Source organism: Dermacentor albipictus, chromosome 1 (genome assembly GCF_038994185.2).
Source record: "Dermacentor albipictus isolate Rhodes 1998 colony chromosome 1, USDA_Dalb.pri_finalv2, whole genome shotgun sequence".
In the NCBI taxonomy this organism is placed as follows: Eukaryota; Metazoa; Arthropoda; class Arachnida; order Ixodida; family Ixodidae; genus Dermacentor; species Dermacentor albipictus.
The window spans coordinates 113,826,466-113,847,386 of NC_091821.1; the positions used below are offsets into that span (position 1 = coordinate 113,826,466).

The 20,921-nt window shown below is 46.3% G+C and overlaps 1 protein-coding gene across 7 annotated transcripts in view; it reads right to left on the reverse strand.

Moving 5' to 3' along the window:
- The window catches only part of LOC139049454 (tachykinin-like peptides receptor 99D), an 880,050-nt gene that overhangs the window by 544,143 nt on the left and 314,986 nt on the right, over window positions 1-20,921 (reverse strand). Inside the window, exon 1 of one of the 7 annotated variants that reach the window (XM_070524907.1) lies at window positions 16,652-16,667. The exons of 5 other annotated variants lie outside the window; for them this stretch is intronic. The gene's annotated coding sequence lies outside the window, so the exon portion shown is untranslated. Of the gene's footprint in view, window positions 1-1,315; window positions 1,329-16,651; window positions 16,668-20,921 lie in introns of those variants that run through there. One more of the 7 variants, XM_070524913.1, reaches the window with a different exon arrangement.

Sequence of the window (20,921 nt, forward strand, 5' to 3'; positions counted from 1 at the left end):
ACGACACCCGTCAAATGAAGACTCGTGCATATCCGCGCGCTGCACAAACGCTGCGTTCACTCGTGCACACTGCGCACTGTGTACACGAACTGTTCAGATCATCACGACAGGAGCGGCTACAGATGGAGTAGAAAGGTCTTTCCAGTCTGCATTCCAGCATTCGCAGAACACAAACGAGCAAATACATAAATAAGGTATCACACATCTCCATCTCCAACTGGCTTCACTACTTCAGTGTAATTTCACATTCATGAACTTTTGGTCTGACGTTGCAGAGCCGATTCTCCGTTATTTAATGAGTAAAACAAGAGGTGATGGCATATTTTACGGAATACAGCTCTTGTAAAATCGTCATCTAAGCAGCTCCTTGTGCCAAGGCAACACGGTGCGCGTCACATGGCTCTTCTTTAAGTGGGCGTTATAATACGCGACTTTGCATGAAAGTGCATTTTCGATCCGGGGTAGCACCGCACACATGAGTCAAAGCCTGTAGAACGCAAGCTGAAATGATGGACAAAATTTTCACATCACGTAGACAGCGTAGCGGTATACTTAAGGCAAGAGAGAGAGAGAGAGAGAGCGAGCGCAAATGACAAAGGAAAGGTAGGGAGGTTAACGAGGACTGAGCCCGGTTGGCTACACTACACTGGGGAAAAGGAAAAAGGGACGGACTTAAGGAAAGTGCCACTAAAACACGGCAGCCAATATTATCTCACCAGCACCTCAAATCTCGGCTACTGGATAAACACTATAAAGTGTATAAATTTAAGGACGAAGTCGAAACATTAGGAGGTCAACGACAGTGGAACACGCGCGGCTTCGACGCTAGTGTTACACGGTTGCCGCGAACGCAAGAGGCGCATTCGCTGCCGCCGAATTTCGAAGGCTACGCTACTCAGGTGGATTTGTATGAGCTACAGAAGTGTACGAATACCGGCCTACAACATCAACTCGAAGCGTTGGCACCTGTATTCGTCTCCGGATCTGGCTATTCTCCGTGATTCATATTCCTTTGGCGTACTACGCCAGGAAAATATATATTCCTCGGTTTCGGCACGAAAAGTGAACTCAACGCAACTCTCGCACTGCCTCGTTCTTCACCATTATGACACACAATTGTAGCAGGTTACTCTTGCGTACTTCAATGTGAATACAATTCAAAAACATTCGACGTGTACGCCGAGTGCATTACACACGCGTACCCTTCCGAGGCAGTTCTGACACAGACACGCATTGGGCTCGCGCGCGCTGGCGTCACGTGGGTTGTCAGCGCGCGGGCCCGGAGTGCAGAAGAGCGCGTGTGGTGCCGACTCACCCGAAAAGTTGCCGGCGGCCCGCAGGTTCCTCGCGAGGCCGCGGGCCGGTGCCGGCAGGCAGGCCGCGTGCGCGGCGCGTAACGGGCGAGTCCATTGCGAGGCAGCCGGGCGACGAGCCGGCGCCTCAAAGCTGCGTGCCGCTATACCACGCCAGCGCAACTCGGCCCGTAGCACCGATAAGGACAGTGGGCAACACGAGCTACAGCGCGGCCTCCGGAGCCGAGCAGCCTTGATGCTGCGCGTCAGGATCGATGGCCAACCATGGGGTGCTATAAAAGCCGGCAAGGGACCGCGCCGTTTATGCTCGCAATTATCGGCCGCTTCTACGAGACCGCTCCCGGTGAGAATAGCGGACCGCGGCGACGGAGCGACCAAGGGTTGGTTATTATAGTTCTGTTTACACGTTCTTGCTGCTGCAGGTAGAACCCTGCGGGTGCCGTACAGATGCGGGCTGTACATGCAGCCGGTGGCGGGCATGTTCGCTTTCATCGAGAATGGAACAGCCAAGAATGTTTTGCGAATATTATAACATTGGCAGGTGAATTCGCAAAATGTTTTCTGTCCGTACCGGCTTCGTACCATTAGCTGCAGTCGCCTTCGCTACTAACATTTCGGCTATCGAGATTGGCCTGCGCCTGTTCTTACGTGCCGCTGCGGCTTATGCGAACTCGTTTGTAGATACAGGTCCGAATTCTCAGTACATTTCACCTCGTCCAGGTCAAGACAGACAGCCCTCGTGATTTCTCGCATTTTCTTTTCGCGCGTAACGTCTTGTATAGTGGATGTCCGCGGTCTGAAACGATGCTATAGCGCTAGCGTGGCACTCGCTTGTTGAGTTGTCCACTTGCTGTGCGTGTTCATCTGGTTGATCGTAAATATTAGCTCGCGCTAAGTTAACGCCATGACGTATAGAGAAATTAATCAAGTGGGTCTAATAACACTGACCTATTGCCCTATCTGCCACGGTCCCATGGCTTCTTCCTCTTAGGGTGTCTTTTTTTTTCTGTCTTTATTCTACTGTTGGTTCCTTCCTTCCTTCCTTCCTTCCTTCCTTCCTTCCTTCCTTCCTTCCTTCCTTCCTTCCTTTTTTCTTTCTTTTCTTCTTTCTTTGAGGAGTGAGGTGATGTCAGTCTAGCTACACCGGTGGCACTCTTTCAGTTACGTACAATCTTAAGCTGCACACTGCCCCGATTACATAATTACCTGTTTGTGTCATCGCAGAGCTTTCTTCCCCAGCGTATGAGTGGCTAACGCGTTATCAAGACCGAACGTCGCTGTAGATATTCTTCACCCCATGTTATACAGTCTCCTCTCCTCTCCCTTGGGTCAAGAGCGTAAGGACGAAATAAATAAAGATAAGATTGGGCCAACGAAACCGTTGTCGGTCGCGTCCAATTAAGGGTGGCCGAGATAGAGCACAGTCCACGCTGAGTAACCGAGACGAATGGTCCTGACTACAGGAGAGGGCGCGAAGGATCGCGAGTCATTGGCCTCCGGAAGCGGGCCCTTCCGCGGGCGCCGCTGCTAATCACCGGCGACGCTAATGCGCGTGAGCGCACGCCTTGTCCACTCGCACGCCGTTGCCCCACGCTGGGCACTCGCAGTGCGTCGACGCGCTGTGCGGGCATCAGCACGCGTCTGCTGCCTCGTTCAAAATGCATTAGGCTGGATGCGTGGCGAACGCAGGAAATGGCGTCTCAGGTCTGTCGCCGAATGCGCACGGCGGACGACTTTCGTGCTCGCGCCGAGATTGCGGTGCAGCTGTACGAATGCACTGACATTATAAGCATGCATGGTTGTTGAAGCTCCAGCGCTGCTGGTCAGCCGGTCAAGGATGCCCGGTGAACCTGTGCACGGAGTTCTTCCTTCGCGGTACGCACTGGTTGGCGGCCACCCGCCGTAGTTTGCTATTGAGGACGGCAAGTAGACTATATACGCTGTAAGACATGCGGTAACGGCAGCGAAGGGCTTTGGCGTGTACGCGAGTAATTTCGGAACACTCCGGTGTTCCCTACAAAACTCGGCATCACTTTGCTTCGCTTAGCACTGACCACGTAGGCAAACCAAATAGCTTCCAGCAGGCTGCACGGATTTAGTGACAGTATAATTCGTTCCGAACGGACTCCAAGCCGACGACCCATCGGCAGAGTCCTATACGTAACGGCGCGCGAACTTTGCATCGACACAGAATTCCCCCAACGGCGGCTTTATTAGCGAACCCTACCGGAAAAGCTGTGCACGTGTTAAATATTTCTAGACAGGTCTTGGCGCACTTGGTATTCACCTCTCCAAATATTATCTAATATACAATGTGGCGACTTCCCCGGAAGTGAATCCCATGGATTACGTGTCCCTATATTTGACGCTGATAGTCGACCATTTCTGCGCAGATTTGGGCCGCCAATGACGCGGCTGCAGCCTGACTAATGCAGTGCTCATCATGCACTTGGCCCCCATCATGACTTGATGATCTACTTCGGTATAGTCGTGATAAGACACTTTCAAACCATGACATAAGAAAGAACTCTTAATCATTGTTGGAAATAGCGCGCCTTCCATTTCCATATAACTCTGCAGCACACCGTATTGTTGAGTAATGGCATTTTGAAAGTCGTGCAGGAGCAAAAGTCTTCGTGATCTGGGCCTAGCAGTGCTTCAGAATACCTTTTGTGCACTGTACATGGCGACCAGCGATTCTTCGTTCCATTGAGTTTGTTGTTTCAAATGTGCATGCCTGCCGGCTGTAACTATAGTTTTGCGCTTCCGAATACCTTTGGCTAACTGGGTTCGTAATGGTGCACCTGACTACATGTGTGTTTCGCGTCCCCATCGCAAAGCAGTCGTGGAGGTTGGGATACGAAACTTGGACGTCGTGCTAGATGAAAAACACGACGAGTGCATGATGTATAAGCAGCTCATTTTAATCTCAATGAATGCAATCGTTTAAGCTTTATTTGTGTCTCAGACACTGTGGAGATTAGATTAGGTAGGAAATATAGGCGTTTCATGCGAAGAAAATACAAAACTACGTTGACGTCCAGCGCACCAGTTTATACATAAGCACGAAGTCATAACCAAGTAAAAATCAAACGAGCGTTTATTGATCTTTACAGGCGTTGTAAGTGAAGCTTCGGGAGTAGATAGAAGTGTTTTAATAAGCCTTAAGAAAATATTAAGTTAGATGACGGCTATAATCATGGCATTGAATGGCCAAAAAAAGTATGAAGCGATAAAATGGTGAGCCATTTTTCAAATTAGGCTGGAACGCTGCGCATTTATTCTGTTTAGAAGAGTGGCTTATAACAATGTCTGTTTGGAACACCGTGCGAACAAATTCATGTAAATGCAAAAAGAAAGAAGTAGAAAAAAAAGAAGAGCGTCCCACATGGGCATCGCAGGGTATACTTACGTCCCATGTGGGCCACAGCTCTGGCAGCCGGCAACTGAGGTTCTTGCATACGCCTAAAATTTAAATTTTGCCTGTGACTACGAAGAGCTAGGGCTAAAAGTGGCTGTGCCAGTGCACCAAGTATCTTCAACTAGATACTTCTAGTGTCCGGGAATTCAGAAGACACTTAGCTCCTGACAACAGGGAAGGCAGATGACGAATGGATAATTGAAATAAGTATCTGCTTACTTGCGGAAAAGTATGTGGACCAAATTAGCGCTGCTGCAAACCATCATACAGTATAGTTCTTCTCCTTTAGTCCCTCCCCCCCCCCCCTCTTTCTCCTAAAAGGTTTCAACAACAACAACAACAACTCGAGGAACTACGGTTCTGCAGTAGTTCAGCTGCCATGATAACGATGGTATGTTACATAAATTAAAATCTGGAATATTACATGCCAAACTACGATATGATTAAGAGGAACGCTGTAATTTGGGACTCTGGGTTAATTTTTACCACCTGGTTTTTTTTAACGTGTACCCAATGCTCGGTACAAAGGCGTTTTGCAGTTCGCCTCCATCTAAATGCCGCCCGGGATTCGATACCGCGCCTTTGGGTCAGCGCAAACAACAAAGCCACTACGCCACCACAGCGGTTCACGAAGTTAAATAGTAAATTGATTTGTTTATTCCTCATGTTCATGGCCTCAGGCGTTCTTATGGCGCTGTTTATAGCGCTTCATGTTTTCTAAATCTTCAAGGAATCATAGTTTTCTTGACAATATTACTCGGAGGAGGTTTCAACATGCCTGATGTTCACTGACTCAACAGAATGCCTGTGTTTTAGTCTCAATCAGCCTTCCCTGCTGCGTTCGGCAATCTTATAGCCAGCCACGGCTATTTTCAGTTTGTTCAAGTCCCCACCTTCGATTGGCTAACATCCTTGATCTTCTTTTCCAATTTCCTGTATTTGATACATGCAGTTTTACCTATGACTGAAATTAGCGATCACGAATGTCTTGTGATTCGTGTCGTTTTTTAGGGCTCTATTTCACATGTCATCCGATCTAGAAAGGTTTATTTCTATGAAAGGTAATATAACACAGGCATTAGCGGAGTACTTTGAAGCAGTCGAGATTCCGAGCATCAAACTTGATACCTTTGATTTATGATCCCTGCTTAATCAGAGGCTTTCTCCCCTATTGATCCAAATATTCCACATAAGGCACCTACAGGAAAAGAAAGGAAACATAAGCCATGGTTCACAAAAAAAGTTGCGGTTTTGCCCGGAAGGCGGTGCATCGATTGCGATAGCGATTTATTAGACAGCTGTACGAAGTAAGGATAGCGGTTTTATCGGCTGTACAAGCTTGTAAACATTTGCTTACTACTTAAATTATGAAGCATGGTGTCACGCGCGCACAAGCACACATGAACACATCTCCCTCGATGACCGCGGGCACTCGCCGTCAAAACGCTGACGTGAGCAAGCGCGGCAGCAGCAGAGGGCGAATTGACATTCGTGCTGCCTCTCGTTTCCACGAGAACTAGCGGCGAGAACACAGGGCGCACGGAGCTACCAGCACTTGGTGCACTCAGTCGCCATTGCAGGTCGCTTTCAAGATAGCTCCCGCGCGGCCGCGCCATACGCTGCCGCCGCAGTAGTAGAACGCCGCCCCCCCCCTCCCCCCCCGTGCCTTGCGCGTGATGGAAGACGGCGCACTTCCTACCCACCTTCCTCCCTCTCGCTCGCGAGATCAAGCCACCGTCGTCGCCTCATCCTCGCACGCTTTCCCTCACACATACAGCATACGGCGCGCGGCCCCGATGTTATCACACCTGGACTTTATACACGAAACAACACGATGACGGCGGAATTGCGCCTGGAGTGTCCATATATAACAATATTGAATCACTCAGTAATAAGAAAGAGCAGTACGTCAGACAGAAGGAAAATAATTTATAAATGGCCTTTGAAGAGATATATAGTCTAATAAACAAAAAATAGGAACTGCCAAAAATGAATTATTTTTCTTTCTTGGCTCGGAGATTAGAATCAACCCCAAACAAACTTTGAAAATATGTCAAATCTAACCGTAAACACCATACTGGCATCCCATTACACGCGACACTATCGCTATTGTTGCTGATATTGAAAACCAAGCTGTCTCAGACGGTATATTGACTGTTTTTTCTAGGGCTACGCCTCAGGAATTGCCACATTACTGTTCTGACTGTGACTGAATGCTCTGACTGTGACATGAGGCCTGAGATAAATGTAGACGGCCGTAACTTCTGCAAACTCTAAAAGCTAAAACTACCCCTGGACCGGATGGTATCCCAAAAATTGTTCTTAAAACTTGCGCGCCTGTCCTACCTACGTATATACAATCTGTCCCTTGAGAGGCGCTCCCTTCCCAAAGATTGGAAAATGGCCAACGCCATACCCATTCGGTAAAAACGGCCCACGTAATTACCTCCCAAGTCCTGGCTGTCCAGTACGCCCGTGATAGGGCTAGGAGGCTTGACCTCCCGGTCCCAACATGGAACTAGCCAGGCAGGTGGCAACACCTTGTACAGGACCAGATTAAAGTTCTTCCTCCTCCTCCTCCTCCTCCTCCTCCTCCTCCTCCTCCTCCTCCTCCTCCTCCACTATAGACTAATATATCTAACCAGTGTTTGTTGGAGAACTTTTGGACAAATATTCAAGCATTTTTCATCACTTTCAAAGCAATAACTTCTTCGCAGATGGCCAATATGGTTTTAGGGCAGGGCATTCTTGCACCACGCAGCTAACTGAATATTCTCATTATATGTTCAAGTCATTTGACCCTGGCCATGAAACCACTCCCTTATTATTAAATTTTTAGAAAATTCGACAAGGTTTGTCATGATTTTCTATCGCATGTACTCTCCCTCCTCGGATTACCTGGAAACATTCTTGGACGGCTCGAGCACTAACTTTGTGGATGCTTCCAAATAGTTGTGATTAATGGAATCAAATCGGCATCAACTTCTGTCTTTTCAGGGGTTCCTCGAGGATCTGCGTGGGGCCACTGCTATTTCTTGCATTTATAATGATATAGGCATCAGCATTGCATCAAAAATCAGGATTTATGCAGATGACTATATCGTATATGAAGTAAATAATAATGAGTCCTACAAATTGGCGTTACAAGCTGATCTTGGCATAATATATACTTTGTGCAACACATGGTTCATGTCTTTAAATATGGATGATAGCGAATACATACGCTTTTCTCGGAAACCCTTATCATGTTTTGCACAACACCATTTGAATAATCAACCTATTCTACAAACAACTCAAGCAAGTTTAGGTGCAACCTCTTCATCAGACCGTATAATTCTGGGGTTTTACGAGCCAAAAGCACGATCTGATCATGAGGCACGCCATTTTTGGGGAGTCCGGATTAATTTTCACCACCTGGACTTCTTTAAAGCGCACCCAATGAAAGACAATCGCCGTTTCTGTATTTCGCCACCATCGAAATGCGGCCACCGCGGCAGGGATTTGATCCCGCGACTTCGTGCTTAGCAGCGCAATGCCAAAGCCACTAAGCAACCACGGCGGATTAGATCTAACTTGGAATCACCACATAGAAGTAATAGCTTTCTAAGATGCATGCATTCTTAAATTCATCCACAGAAATTTTAGATGTGCGGCTCAAGACGTAAAGGAACACCTGTATTTCGAATATTCGGCCTATTCTAGAGTACGCATGCTCTGCGTGGGACCCACCCACTCAAACTGTTGTTGACCGCTTGAATAGTAATCACCAATAATTGCAAGATTTCCTATCAGTATCACTGAAGTAAATATTAAGTGGAACTACGCAGAACGGCAACTATCCAAGATATGCATAGCATCATATGGCGTCTGGCGTGGCGCGGAATGTGTTATGCGTGGTAATGATGCGTGCGGCGGTAATGCAGTCTCTCGCGTAGTAACGGATTTGCCTACCCACCTAAGCCATCGCTTCAGGTGAACGACTTCAGCGAACGTCTTGTGTCGCCAAGGATTCAATTCATGTCTATCCGACGCCTTTTATACGCGGAGGACAGTTTGGAATCATTGAACAGATCGTAAACTTTCCCGTCTAGGTGGACGACATGATGACGTCACTGCAAGGTAATTTACTCGACGACATCGCCATTCATTGCAGCGTCCTATACACTTTTTAGTATAGGCTTAGGCGTTTCTGGCCTAGGTTTAACGTATAGAGGTAAAACAATTATATTAAGGTCTTCTTTCTTACTGTTAAATCTGCACTCGTGCCGCGATATACTTTTGGTTATTACGCTTTCAATGACGCTTACAATGAGCAGTGTAAGCGTCAGTGACGCTTACAAAATTATTACGCTTTCAATGAGCAGTGTTGCTGATCTTGCAGATCTAAGAATTTGTAAACAATTTTTCTCGCATGTTTCCGGAGATAATGCTGCGGGTATGGATGTATTCGATAATAAGGTGTCGATTGCGCGCACCACAAAAGTGGCGACCCCTAAATGTCGATAGACGGTGCCTTTACGACTGAACCTGCAAAATAAATTAATAATATATATACAAATGATACTGACCGAGGCACGGTGAGGCCGCAAAGGCCACAAACACCGCTAGAGAACATCACGCTTTTCTCGCCCTTAGTTTATGGCATAGCCTCTCTGTGGTAGCTTCGGACATGATCTATATGTGCATTCTAAAGTGCCCCAAATTTCGTTTCATGTAATTGCGTCATATTTTCTCAATTCGATTACAGATATGTGTACTTACACAGCATTCTTATGTCAACCGCACATCTCGCCTCGCATTACTCTGGACAGCAATCGTGGGCCGAAAATATTTTTATCTCGTTTCCTCGTCGCTTCCTTCATTTTCTCTTGTCGCCATTTTGTCTTTGCGACCGTACTCGAGGTTCCTCCAGCTATATCGCGCAACTGGCCCATATAGAAATTGTTTGGGTAAGCTGCTCTCTCTAAACTTCTTTTTTTTTTGTATAACATAAACATCTACCTATCCGGTATATATAGCGGCAGGAAATTTCAGTCAATTTCAAGTCGAAAGCATGCTGAATAAAGTAGGACCGCAATTTTCTCATAGCATTCATGAATAATAAGCGAGGAAAATGGAGAGAAAACAGAGTAACACAAGCCTAAAGAGAATGAGTTACCAAAAACACCGGCGCAAAAGTAGCATTCAGCAATGACAGCAAATTTTGGAAACATACATGAGGGTCCACGTCAAGGCGCAGGGTGTGCGGCACTTCTTCTTCTTCTTCTTCTTCTTCTTCTTCTTCTTATTATTATTATTATTATTATTATTATTATTATTATTGTTCACACGTCAAGAAACTGAGCGAGCCTCATGGTTTTAGTTGCTCTGGTCTGGATTCCTTGATGTAAGAAATGCATATCGACCTACTCCGGGAGGACAATACTTGAATGTTAGATAAAGACGCTTACTCTACCGCTACCTAGGTTAGTCAACAACCGCCAATCTATTTGTCTTCTTGTCTCATGCCTCGAAAATATAGTTCACAAACGCAGTCAATGTGATTCCATACAAATTTACTATCGAACTCAATTTTACGAAATAAGTGTGGCTCTCGAACTCGATTATTTGAAGGAGCTACGACAATGCTAAATCAATTTCTGATAAAAAAAAAAGAAAAAAAAGAATGGCGCGGTAAGACGTACTGCTATCTAGGAAAAGCATTTCACATAATAATGTTAACCCGCAAACTGTCGTTATGTGAAGTACCTTCTTTTTCTAGTGTACTAAAAGCCTATTGAAGCAGTCCTCACAAATGTAGCTGTAGACCGTGTTCTCTTTGTGTTCGGCTTTCTGGTGTCTTCAATAGAATTTATGCTGAGGTATGACTGAGCAACACATGTTTTTTGCAGGACGTGGTGATGCGGATTGCACGGCTTCGACGATGCAGAAGGAACGGCAGTGACGCGAGGAAGGCGAAACGCGTGGCCACGGGAGCGGCGTGCGGCTCGAGCGAGTCGAACGCGGAACGCCTCGGACGGCACCTCGCTGACCGGCGGCATCCGGGCGCCTGCAGCCATGACGACCTGGCGAGGCCGACGTCCCGCTCTGGGCTTGCTGCTCACACGGCGACCGGAGGCCTGCTGTCGTACGGCCTGGTGCCGTATTTGATCTGAGGGCCCGGTGGCCAGCGGTGTTCGCGGCCTGGGACCAAAGAGGCCTGCGGGCCAGGTGATCCGACGTGGCCGCAGCCTGCCGCAACGTTGGCTGGCTAGCCAGTGACCTGCACTACAGCGGCCTGGTGTTAAGCTGGCCTGGCGTACGATTCCACTGCTGCTGCTGCTACGTCACGGTCCGGCACAAGCCACCTCGCAATGTGCTGGACTCCCGACTGCCTAGCAGAGCGGCCACGACAGCCGCCACGGCATTGACGACGACACACCGGCGAGTGCAGGACGGTCGATCCGTGCTTAAGCACGTTAGGAATTCCCCACATTTCAAACTATTACGATCGTCATTGTTCTGTTGCTCGACGATCGTGTGAATTATGACGTCTGTGGAGTATAGTCTCTGTTGTCCGTACAAAGCACGTGTGTGCCGTGTCAATTCTCAAGAATACTGGGCCCATATTATATAAGTTATCACACAAGGTAACATGATCTCTTTTGTTTGCGTCAATGGCCAGCATTCTGACCGTGCCAACGTGTCGCATACCCAAGGGTTCCATTCTGGCACCTCTGCTGCTTTTTTAATAATTGCCAATAATGTGAATACTGTGATGAAGCGTTCCCTTCTTCGATAGACAGAATTTTTCATATGTTTTTGACAGTCACATCCTCGGGACTCAAGCAAGAAGATTCTCGAACGAGCAGACTACCTCGCCGTTATTGACTGGTGTTGAGAAAATCCGCTACCCCTAACGCAAGAACAATGTCACTATCGTGCACCCACAATACGTACCAGCGTTCCCTTACACATTTACTTAAGCCAGTGCAAACACTGCTAAGCCTCGAGCGGCTGAGATCGGTGGCAATGGTGTCGTTTTTGACGTTACGCCCAATTTCTGTCCTCGCACGTTATAAGGATCACACAACGAGTTCCCAGGTACCTAAGCGCCATCTGTCGGCTGCTTAAAGATGTTATAAATCCTGCCTGCTTCCTCGAACTGCAGACAACTGTCAGTCGTTCACTGCATCGGCTGTACGGAGTGGGACCTGCGCAATACGAATAGCGACAGTTTTGAGAGGATGCGAAGAGTGCGTTTCACTCTGTGGTCCACAGTCTATTTACTGGCTGACAATTTTAGCTGGATTTTGAATGGTACTGTACGTGAAGAGCCTATTTTGATTGGACAAGCTCGTCGGCGTGAGTTTGCACACACGTGGCGTTATTTTCATTTTGTCTTAAGGCATGCACAACATCAGATGAATGCCGGCTGCCTCTCGCGTATTAGTTTACTGCTGTGATGTGTGTTATATTGCATTTATGTTACTGATACCTTGTGTCGTATACTTATTCTATACACATGTTATCTGCACATTTGAGTGTCAAATATTTATCATTCACACATTATGTATACAACCTGTTTGTGTTTCCTTTTTTTATTCATTTACAAAATATCAGCCGTGACCGATGGTGCTGTTGCGCCCTTTCATGTGCATTTCTTGACGATGCGGAAGTTATCTGCATCACGACAAATTGCCCTTTCCAGGTGGCTAATTAAGAAGATTCACAATTAACTAAAATCATTGTGTCTGAGGCATGCTCTACTACAACTTTTAAGATACAACTCATGCCCTGAAACAAATACGTGAAATTATGCACGAATAAACGTAACTAAATAAATAACTGATTGCAAGGCAAGAAACAGTATGAATAACTCAAGACGACTTCGAACAATGTGCCATCGTTAGTCTCACTTATGTGTCACTCTAATTTCATTGTTTGGCTGTAGTGAAGTGAAAGGCGCAGCATCAGACACCATGAAAAAACTGCAGCAAGGAAACTAATGCGCAGCACACAGAAAATACTCAACCAGAAAAAGAAAAAAAAATTACGAAGGATCGCAGTAAAAAAAAAAAAATAGAAAGAGCATCCTCCAAACGCTTACTCTTGAAAAGAACGAGTCTTCATTACTGCGGTGATAGCGAATGGAAATGGCCGATATAGCAGCGCCTCGGGCGTGTTTTTCTCTCGAAAACTGCCGAATCGTATAAGGAGTTAGAGCTGTCCTCATATGTGACCCTCTTGTGTGGTCGGTCGTGCGTTCCGGTTGCCTTTGCAACCATTCTACCTTGCACGGGAGAAGTTGAGCAGTTTCTAAGTCGGACGCTCTCTGTTGCGCTGTTTATACTTCTCTGCTCTTCATAACGACGTACCAACCCACACACACACATTCGAGAGAAAGTGAATTTCTGTTGTATTATTCTGCCAAATAAATAATCAATGAGCAAAATACGTGTCCGCCCTCCTTAGTGCAGAGCTCCTGCATTTGCCGATTTTATAAATCCCCGAATGCTCGCGCGCTTTTCTGCTGCTGCTGTCTGTACTACGTTACTGCTGTTTATCGAACACGTGCGCTGGTCTCGCCATCCCACGCGCGTTGCTATATGCGGACTTGCGAATGCCCATAGCTTGGGACACTGTTCCACTGACATGGCAGGGACAACATTTTCTGCGCCACTGCATGCGTGGCCGCCAAGAGTTATGCGCTGTCCTCACGCGTGTATTCTCGCTCTCAAGTTTTGTTTTTCTTCTGTCCGGCCACAGGAAGGAAACGGGATGGCTAGAACACAACAAAAGCGATCGCCAAACAAGAGGCGCTGCGCATGCAATACGATAACTCGAGTGGAGTGGTTTTTGATGCCACGGAAGGCGCGTACGCCCACGAGATTACCGGAGGCGTTATAGGGCGAGAAAACCGACTTTTCCCAGCATATATTCCTTGGGCATAGCACCGGTCAGTGTCAAGGGGAACAGGGAACGAAAAAAAAAAAAACACGACAGAAATAAACAACAACAAACCCAAGAAAAGTAAAATGAACGCTGCTCGGGCATTTCTTTTTTGTATCTTTCTGCACATTCATCCACCTTCACGTCCGTTGAACGCAATATATATACATATAATAAAATAAAGACGACAACAAAAAGTGTTGTTTTTGCTGCGCCCTGAATTCACAGCGGCGACTGGACGTTTTTGTGCACAGAAAATGCCCGAGAGCATTTTCTATTCGCAGGCTAGCACGTGTATTTCCTGCTTAAAGCAAATTCATACGTGCCTGCGAGCGAAACACCATGCGCGCGGCAGTTTTGAAGAGGAAAAGCTAATAAAAAACAAAAAAAACGAAAAAAATGAGGTTAGAAAATCGGATGGCATGCAGCATGCGCCCGCAGGAAGAAGCCCGTGCTTCTGAAAGAAAGCGCATTTGTAGTGAGGGAATAGTGAAATTGAAGCCTATCTGTGGAACCAGCACGTGCGCAGTCGGGCATTTTGCCTTGCAATATACGATAATCGTCTTCGGGAGAAAAATACATGCGCTGGCACGGGTAAGCCCTGGCGGTGCCTTATTCTTCTTTTTTAACAGTAATGGGGTTCCGATATCTGTTTTTTTACGTATCAAGATAAGTTTATCGTATAAATTTCCTTGTTTGCTTTGTTTGAAAGAGAAGGAAAGCTTCGGCGTTTTTGTGAGTGTGCAATGGGGCCGCACTGGAAGGCTCACAATAGATACCCATGGGAAATCAAAATTTTCAGCTTGCCATCTAAGGCCGTGACTGGGGACAGTTTACAGACCGTTGTCCCAGTTCAAGCCGATATTTTCGCGGCCGCTGCTTGCACCATCACGCAGTCCTCTGCTCCACACCGGCACGAGCACGCTGTTCCCACTTCCTGGACGGTGGTCGGCTTTCTCCGAGTGTTGACCATGGACCTATCCGTCGTGTTTTCGCACCTTTCTCCGAGTATTTGTTGTTCTGTGGCAGCGGTGAGATGGCTTAAGTCTCCAGTGCCGAGCTAATGTTTGTCAACTTAGAATGCAAGCACGTCTAACACTCTCTCGTCTCTCTCCTCGCAAGACGTCATCTCTCTGCGCTGACATTTCTTCATATTTCCTCATGCTTCTCTTTATGGGTGAGATAACCTTCCAACTTGTCGCTTGTGCGCCCCAGCTACTCAGCACGAAACTATTATTTCCTCCGCCACCCTTGCGTACGCCTCACGCACCTCAGCTCCTTTTTGGTCAGTATCACTGGCACTGGAATCATCTACCCAACGGCGCCTAGTTCCCCACCTGCCCGCTTTTTTTTTAAGATGGCCAAAAGCCGAGCCTCCCCCACAACCGCATAATTAAGCATTAATAAACTGTTGCACTAACAGGAAGGTGATGATCGTCCGCACACACTGTACACAAGTAGTCCGGCCTCTAAAAGACGGGCATTGATTTCTTAACGCTTCGCCACTCACGTCCAACTACAGCCATGAATCGCTATGAGTAGTTTGGGTGTCGGTCATTTTGTCAGGCTACCAGTCAAATTCTCGCTGCCAGAAAAAAATTGCGCCAGAATTTTCGTTTGACCACTACTTCCGCAACGCCAATGCTACTTAGAACACGGTACCGAGGCTAAGGTCTAAAAAAATGGCACTGCCTTTGTTAACATTGAGTCGAAGACGGAGCAAAGCCTGATTTTGCCGAACTTCTCAAACTTCAACGTCAAGAAAAGAGAAAAAGGAAAGGCTCTCTCATGCTAAGAACGAAAATTGCCACATTAGATTAGCAATCTCAGCCACAGCGCACGCAACTGGTAGAAAACAAAGGGGGAGTGCGGGACGGAAAACGAGACGTCTCTATAAGCGCTCGCACAAATTTGTTTACTAACGCACACAACTTGAGTGCGCGCGCAAAAGTAGACAAGCGCACGTTATGTGCGCGGTGAATACATGTAGCGACAGATCAGAACCTCGTTCTATGTGCGCCTTCTTGTAATACGACAGAAGGATTTTGTCAAGAGCGATCGCCCTTCTATTATCCGCTCCTGAATCCTTCAGAAGCCGTGCAGATTATCCTGCTAAGGAACAGATACATTACGGGTGCTGGAAGCGGCAACTATCCACTGTCACGTGTAGATGAGCGTTTTTGATGGTCCTTACACCCTCCAGCGCATTCCTTCTGTGGATCATTGTTTTTTTTCTTTTGTTCCATCGTTACTCCGCTATTTGCAGCAGCATGCAAACAACTACAGAATGTGCCGCTGTGTCAACAAAGGCAGCGTGCCCATAGGCCGCAGCATGAAGACAGAATAAACACACACGGACAGTCTGGCCACACATCTGAGTGTCTTCGTGATACGGCGAATGGCAGGCCCGTTGTTGAAAGAGCATGATATGCACTCTGTTGGCTCTCATTGCTCAGCTTTCCTTATTTGTCAGCGTGCCTTCCGACAAGCGTTTGCTATCGTGTTGATCCTCTGCTGCAGCCCGCTTATAGGCGTGGTCCATCGCACGCAATAATGGCCCTGTAAGACAATAGCGTGACATAACTATTAGGCGTATTTACTGCAAGCTTTTACTCAGCTTACTGTAGCTCAGCAAACTTACATTTTTCTTCTTGTTTTTTTTTACGCTGCGGGGACTATCACTCTCGGCTTGGCTAACTGTACTTAGGTGAACTGTTTGCGCTTCTGACGTCTAGTGTTTTGCCGATAACTGTTACGATGCCTTGGTTAATTCCTTCACGAAGATTTAACGAATTGCTGTTATTCATTTTCAAATTGGCAAGTTCCTTACAGGGGTCAAAATCAAACACGAAAATTATTTTCTATTAAGTGAAGTGTAAAAGTTATGGTTATGAATATCACTTGTTGGCATTCAGATAATGTGGCCTCACAGGGACAGAGTCCGCTGCTGTGAGCCTAAAAGAGGCAGGGAAAATCTTTGGCTTACCTAAACGGTGTTCTCGTCTCACGCAATACTCTGCAAATATGTTCAGATTTGTAAACATACAAGAGCTTCATCACGTGAGCGGTACGTACGATTTGCTCAAGCAAGAATTGTTCGTACTATAGGCAGCGTCGTCGGTGCATTCATCCACTCACTCTCGTGAAGCCATTGGCGCAAACCTTCATCTTGCCGATAACGGTCGCTGGAACGTTGCAAAAAGACAGGTATCACACTTGTTCAGAAAAAAAGCGAAATCTGTACTCACTTCTTAACGGATGTATCAGGAAATCTTTAACAACAGTAGCGAAATACGTAGATTTCCGCACACCATTCAAGTAGAGAGGGCGTCTGTGATGATTTGAGTCTATGCGCTGAGTTATTCCTTATGGCAACCGTGGACCGCACATCTCACAATGAAACTGTCCACTTGTAACGTTCCAAAGCAAAGTTTTGCGCACTTCTACTCTTCACCCTTCTTTACAATCCCTATCTCTATCTTTACACAAATAAAAAAGATAAACGAAATACGGCGACATGTCTTTTCACAGATTCTTTCGGTGTTAGTATCGCGATGACCTAACTCTGTTCGAGAAAAAAAAACGAGCTAGTTCGTCGCGCACATTCAGTGAATGCTGAAAGCAGATCTTCCATGTTTCTTGCTGTACCGTGATGCTTTAAGCGAATGTGTCCGTGCAACACAAAGGCAGATATGTTTTGTCTTACACACGTGGCAAATGTGTTCTGTCCTTTCAGCGCCGTAACCATTTACACCACTAACAATCGCGTTGACTTTCAATTAAGCCGAGACACTGCTTACGAGCCATAGCCATAGATTAGCCATAGACATTAGCCATACATCAGCCACAGACAGTATGCCATTTGGCATGCTGTCTATGGCTAATCGTTCCCGTACACGTACTTGTAAGCTTTAAAAAACCGTGGCCGCTTTCACGAACCTTTCTCTTCCCTACTTTATAGTGGCTCGGCAGGCTATGCGTTCCACTGCTGAGCACGAGGTCGGGCTTCGATAGCCGGTCAGTGCAGCCACGCAAATTCTACTGGAGAACATGTGCTGTCTAGCGATAGAACAATTGCTGCACTTTTAGTTTTTTTTTTCAAACGGAACAAAATATTGTTTTGAGGATCGCATAATTAGTTTTGTCAGTAAGCACACTACAATTATGCAGTGTCTCAATTCAGGCTCAGGAAAGGCAAATCATCATAATAAGCAGCAAAAATCTGCTATTTTAGATAGCTCCGAAAGGCAACGGTACAGACTCGGCGTGTAGTGCACCTGTACGTCAGTGTTTCAGTCAGCGTTGCAGGAAGAGCTAAATTTGTTCTTTACGCAGAGGACACAAATATATTCTCTACGGTTTCCACAATAACTGAAGTGACAGTATACACTCAAACAAAACACTTGTGGCACTGTATACTTGGAGCCAAGCTTCTTCATTAATGATAAAGAGAGAGAGAGAGAAGAAAAAAAAACTAAGGGCTGGGACGTTGTCCAGACGCACGTCCGGTTTCGCTACCTTGCACAAAGGCGACCGGTACTTTTTCTCTCTCCTTCATTCTCTCTTCTCTTTAATAGTAAACTGCAAGAAAGCCAAGCCTGTCTTATTTAGACCAAAATAAAAAAAAAATATGAACGCTTTTGATCTCATGCTTGGTCAGTACAGAAGGTTCGTTTGTAAAATGTCTTGGAGATATAGTTCCAGAAAGCATGGTAGTACAGATTTACTCAGTATCTTGCTACGAGACTTACTAGGAGAACTGGTGTATCATGTAGGACACGCTCCTTTCAGCCAACGCAGTCTGTTAGCAGTCGGAAAGACACGGTGTAGTAGAAGAGTAGATTATATTTTTCTGCTATATAGGGTGTCAGCATACACTTTCAAAAAGTTTTTTTTTTTAATTGCCTGTGATAGACCGCACAGTTCTAGTGAATGAGCTGGTCTACTGTAAGAGGCGTACATTAGTTGCACAAAAATTTGAAATGCAAAATTAACTCAATAACAAACATTCACTAATTAGGTTTTTAACTAATTGGCTTATGGCATATATTGTAATTTACAAATTCTAGCCGGTGAGCCTCCAAAGCATATCCACTTGAAAAAAATTGAGTGGATGGCATCATTTACGAGATAGGTGCCGTCAAACTCACGGTAAAAATGCACTGCCATTCCACTTACTTTCTCAACAAAATGTCATTTTGTGCGTTGAAAAAAAAATAAGCAAGTGGAACGCCAGTGCATTTCTCCGCAAAGTTCGGGAATTAATATCTCAAAACTGGTGTCATCCTGAGAATTCTTTTCAAGTGGATCCGCCTTGCGAACTCCCCGGCTAGCATTTGTAAATTGGAATATGTGCCATAAGGTAATCAGGTAAAAACTGCATTACTGAATTTTTGTCAATTAGTCGATTATGCATTCGAAGTTTTTGTACAAGTAATGGCCGCCTCTTCGTGTAGACAAGGTCATGGACTAGAATTGTGCTTTCTGCCACAGGCAATTTTTTTTTTAAATTTGAAAGTGTTAGCTGAAACACCTGGTATAAGCCTTACTATTGAAAATAATTTACTGCAGCATGTATGTTTATTATAGGAAAACATTTTACGTCTACAACCACCTTTAAAGCAAAGATGCGTAAGATATCTTGTTACTTTTCACGTTGTACATTAACTACACTGTGTTCACCTAACCTTGCACTACAATGCCAAGTTTGAAGTGCACAGTTACCTTCGATGTACTTATTCGCTTCGAAGCTGTGACCAACAGCATCAGAATATAACTTTGAAATAAAGACGTCATGATGATGGTCATGCGCACATAAATTGGTTGTATTGGTGCGACATAAAGAAGCGGCTGCAGAAATGCGGGCACGATACGTCACATTTCAACTGAGATATTTTTTTTGAATATTGCGGAATAAAACAAGTTAAATAGGAACAGCCACAAAAACGCATAAATGAGACGGAGGACGAAAAATATGAGAAAAAGTGCGAAGAGGCGCGCTGTCAGGATTGGGGGCTTAATCCCATCGTCCGTGGTCCTTTGCCAAGATTGGAGTACGGCATGAATTCGAAGGTAGCTGGCCCATGCCGTCGTCCAACTTATTTGCGCTGAGATCGTTGAAGAAGTGAAGAACTGTTTCTCAACGAGAACGAGGAAAAGGGTTTATTTACAGAAACTAAATCAGTCTAACATGACTGCTTGAGAAAAAGAGTATTAGTCCAACAGGACTGCATGAGAGAAGTGACTCAGTCTAACATGACTGCTCAAGAGAAGTGTGTCCTCAGCATTCGCACAACCACAGTTTTTATACACTCGATCCGCCGGTCCTACGACGCGGCGACTGTTCGTTTACACATCACCAACTCGCAGCTGCTCTGAAGATCAGTTTACGTACACAAAGGCAACCGCGCTCTGTACACAGAGGCAACCGCGCGGGGTGCCGTTCCGGGAAACTATCGGCGCTGATCGAGGGTCGCTCGTTGTTCCGTGCTAGGCCGAAGCGTGAGACGCTCAAAATACGTCGTCCCCACGGCAGCTTGTCCAGCGTTTCAAATCAGCTCCGCGTTGGGGAACTCCGGAATCATTGTTCACGCACCGAACTAGTCCCGTCACAATGTCGAAGGGGCTGGAGGAAGGCGGCGGATTCCAACGCAAAGGCCGCTTCTTTGAACGCCTCCCAGCTGCAGCGACGGAGAGGGAGAGGTGCGCGTCTTGCACCCCTTGTCGTAATCGGGTGGCAAGGTGGCAATCTTGTTGCGCAACTCGCCATTCTTGACAGCGCCTCCATGGGCCGGAAAGTCTCGACTGTCTAGCGCTGACAACCGCTAGGCAGGAAGAGAACGGCTGCTGGTCAGGGGGCGATTGATGTCTTGGCTCGCAGCGACCACTTGTGCATTGATGTCACCGCCCCAAAACATCCAACAAGGACAGGCAACTGCAAAATGAACCCCACAACACGGCTCTGCGCCGAGATGACGTGCATTGGCTCTCACTTTAGACACGCTAGGCTTCAAAAAAAAAAACAACAACAACATAAGTGCAGAAACAAAAAAAAAATGCTACATTTCACTATGCCAATTTCTGAAGCAAATTCCTGCTGACCAATTCAGCAATCATGGAGGGAATTCTGCTAAATGAGAGGGGATTTTCTTCGCCTAAAGAAAAGCTAACACTAGTAACCCCAAAATTTAGGCGGGACCCTCAAACGCAGAATTCAAATTAGCCTGCTCAAACCATCCGCATTGCTATGCAACTTT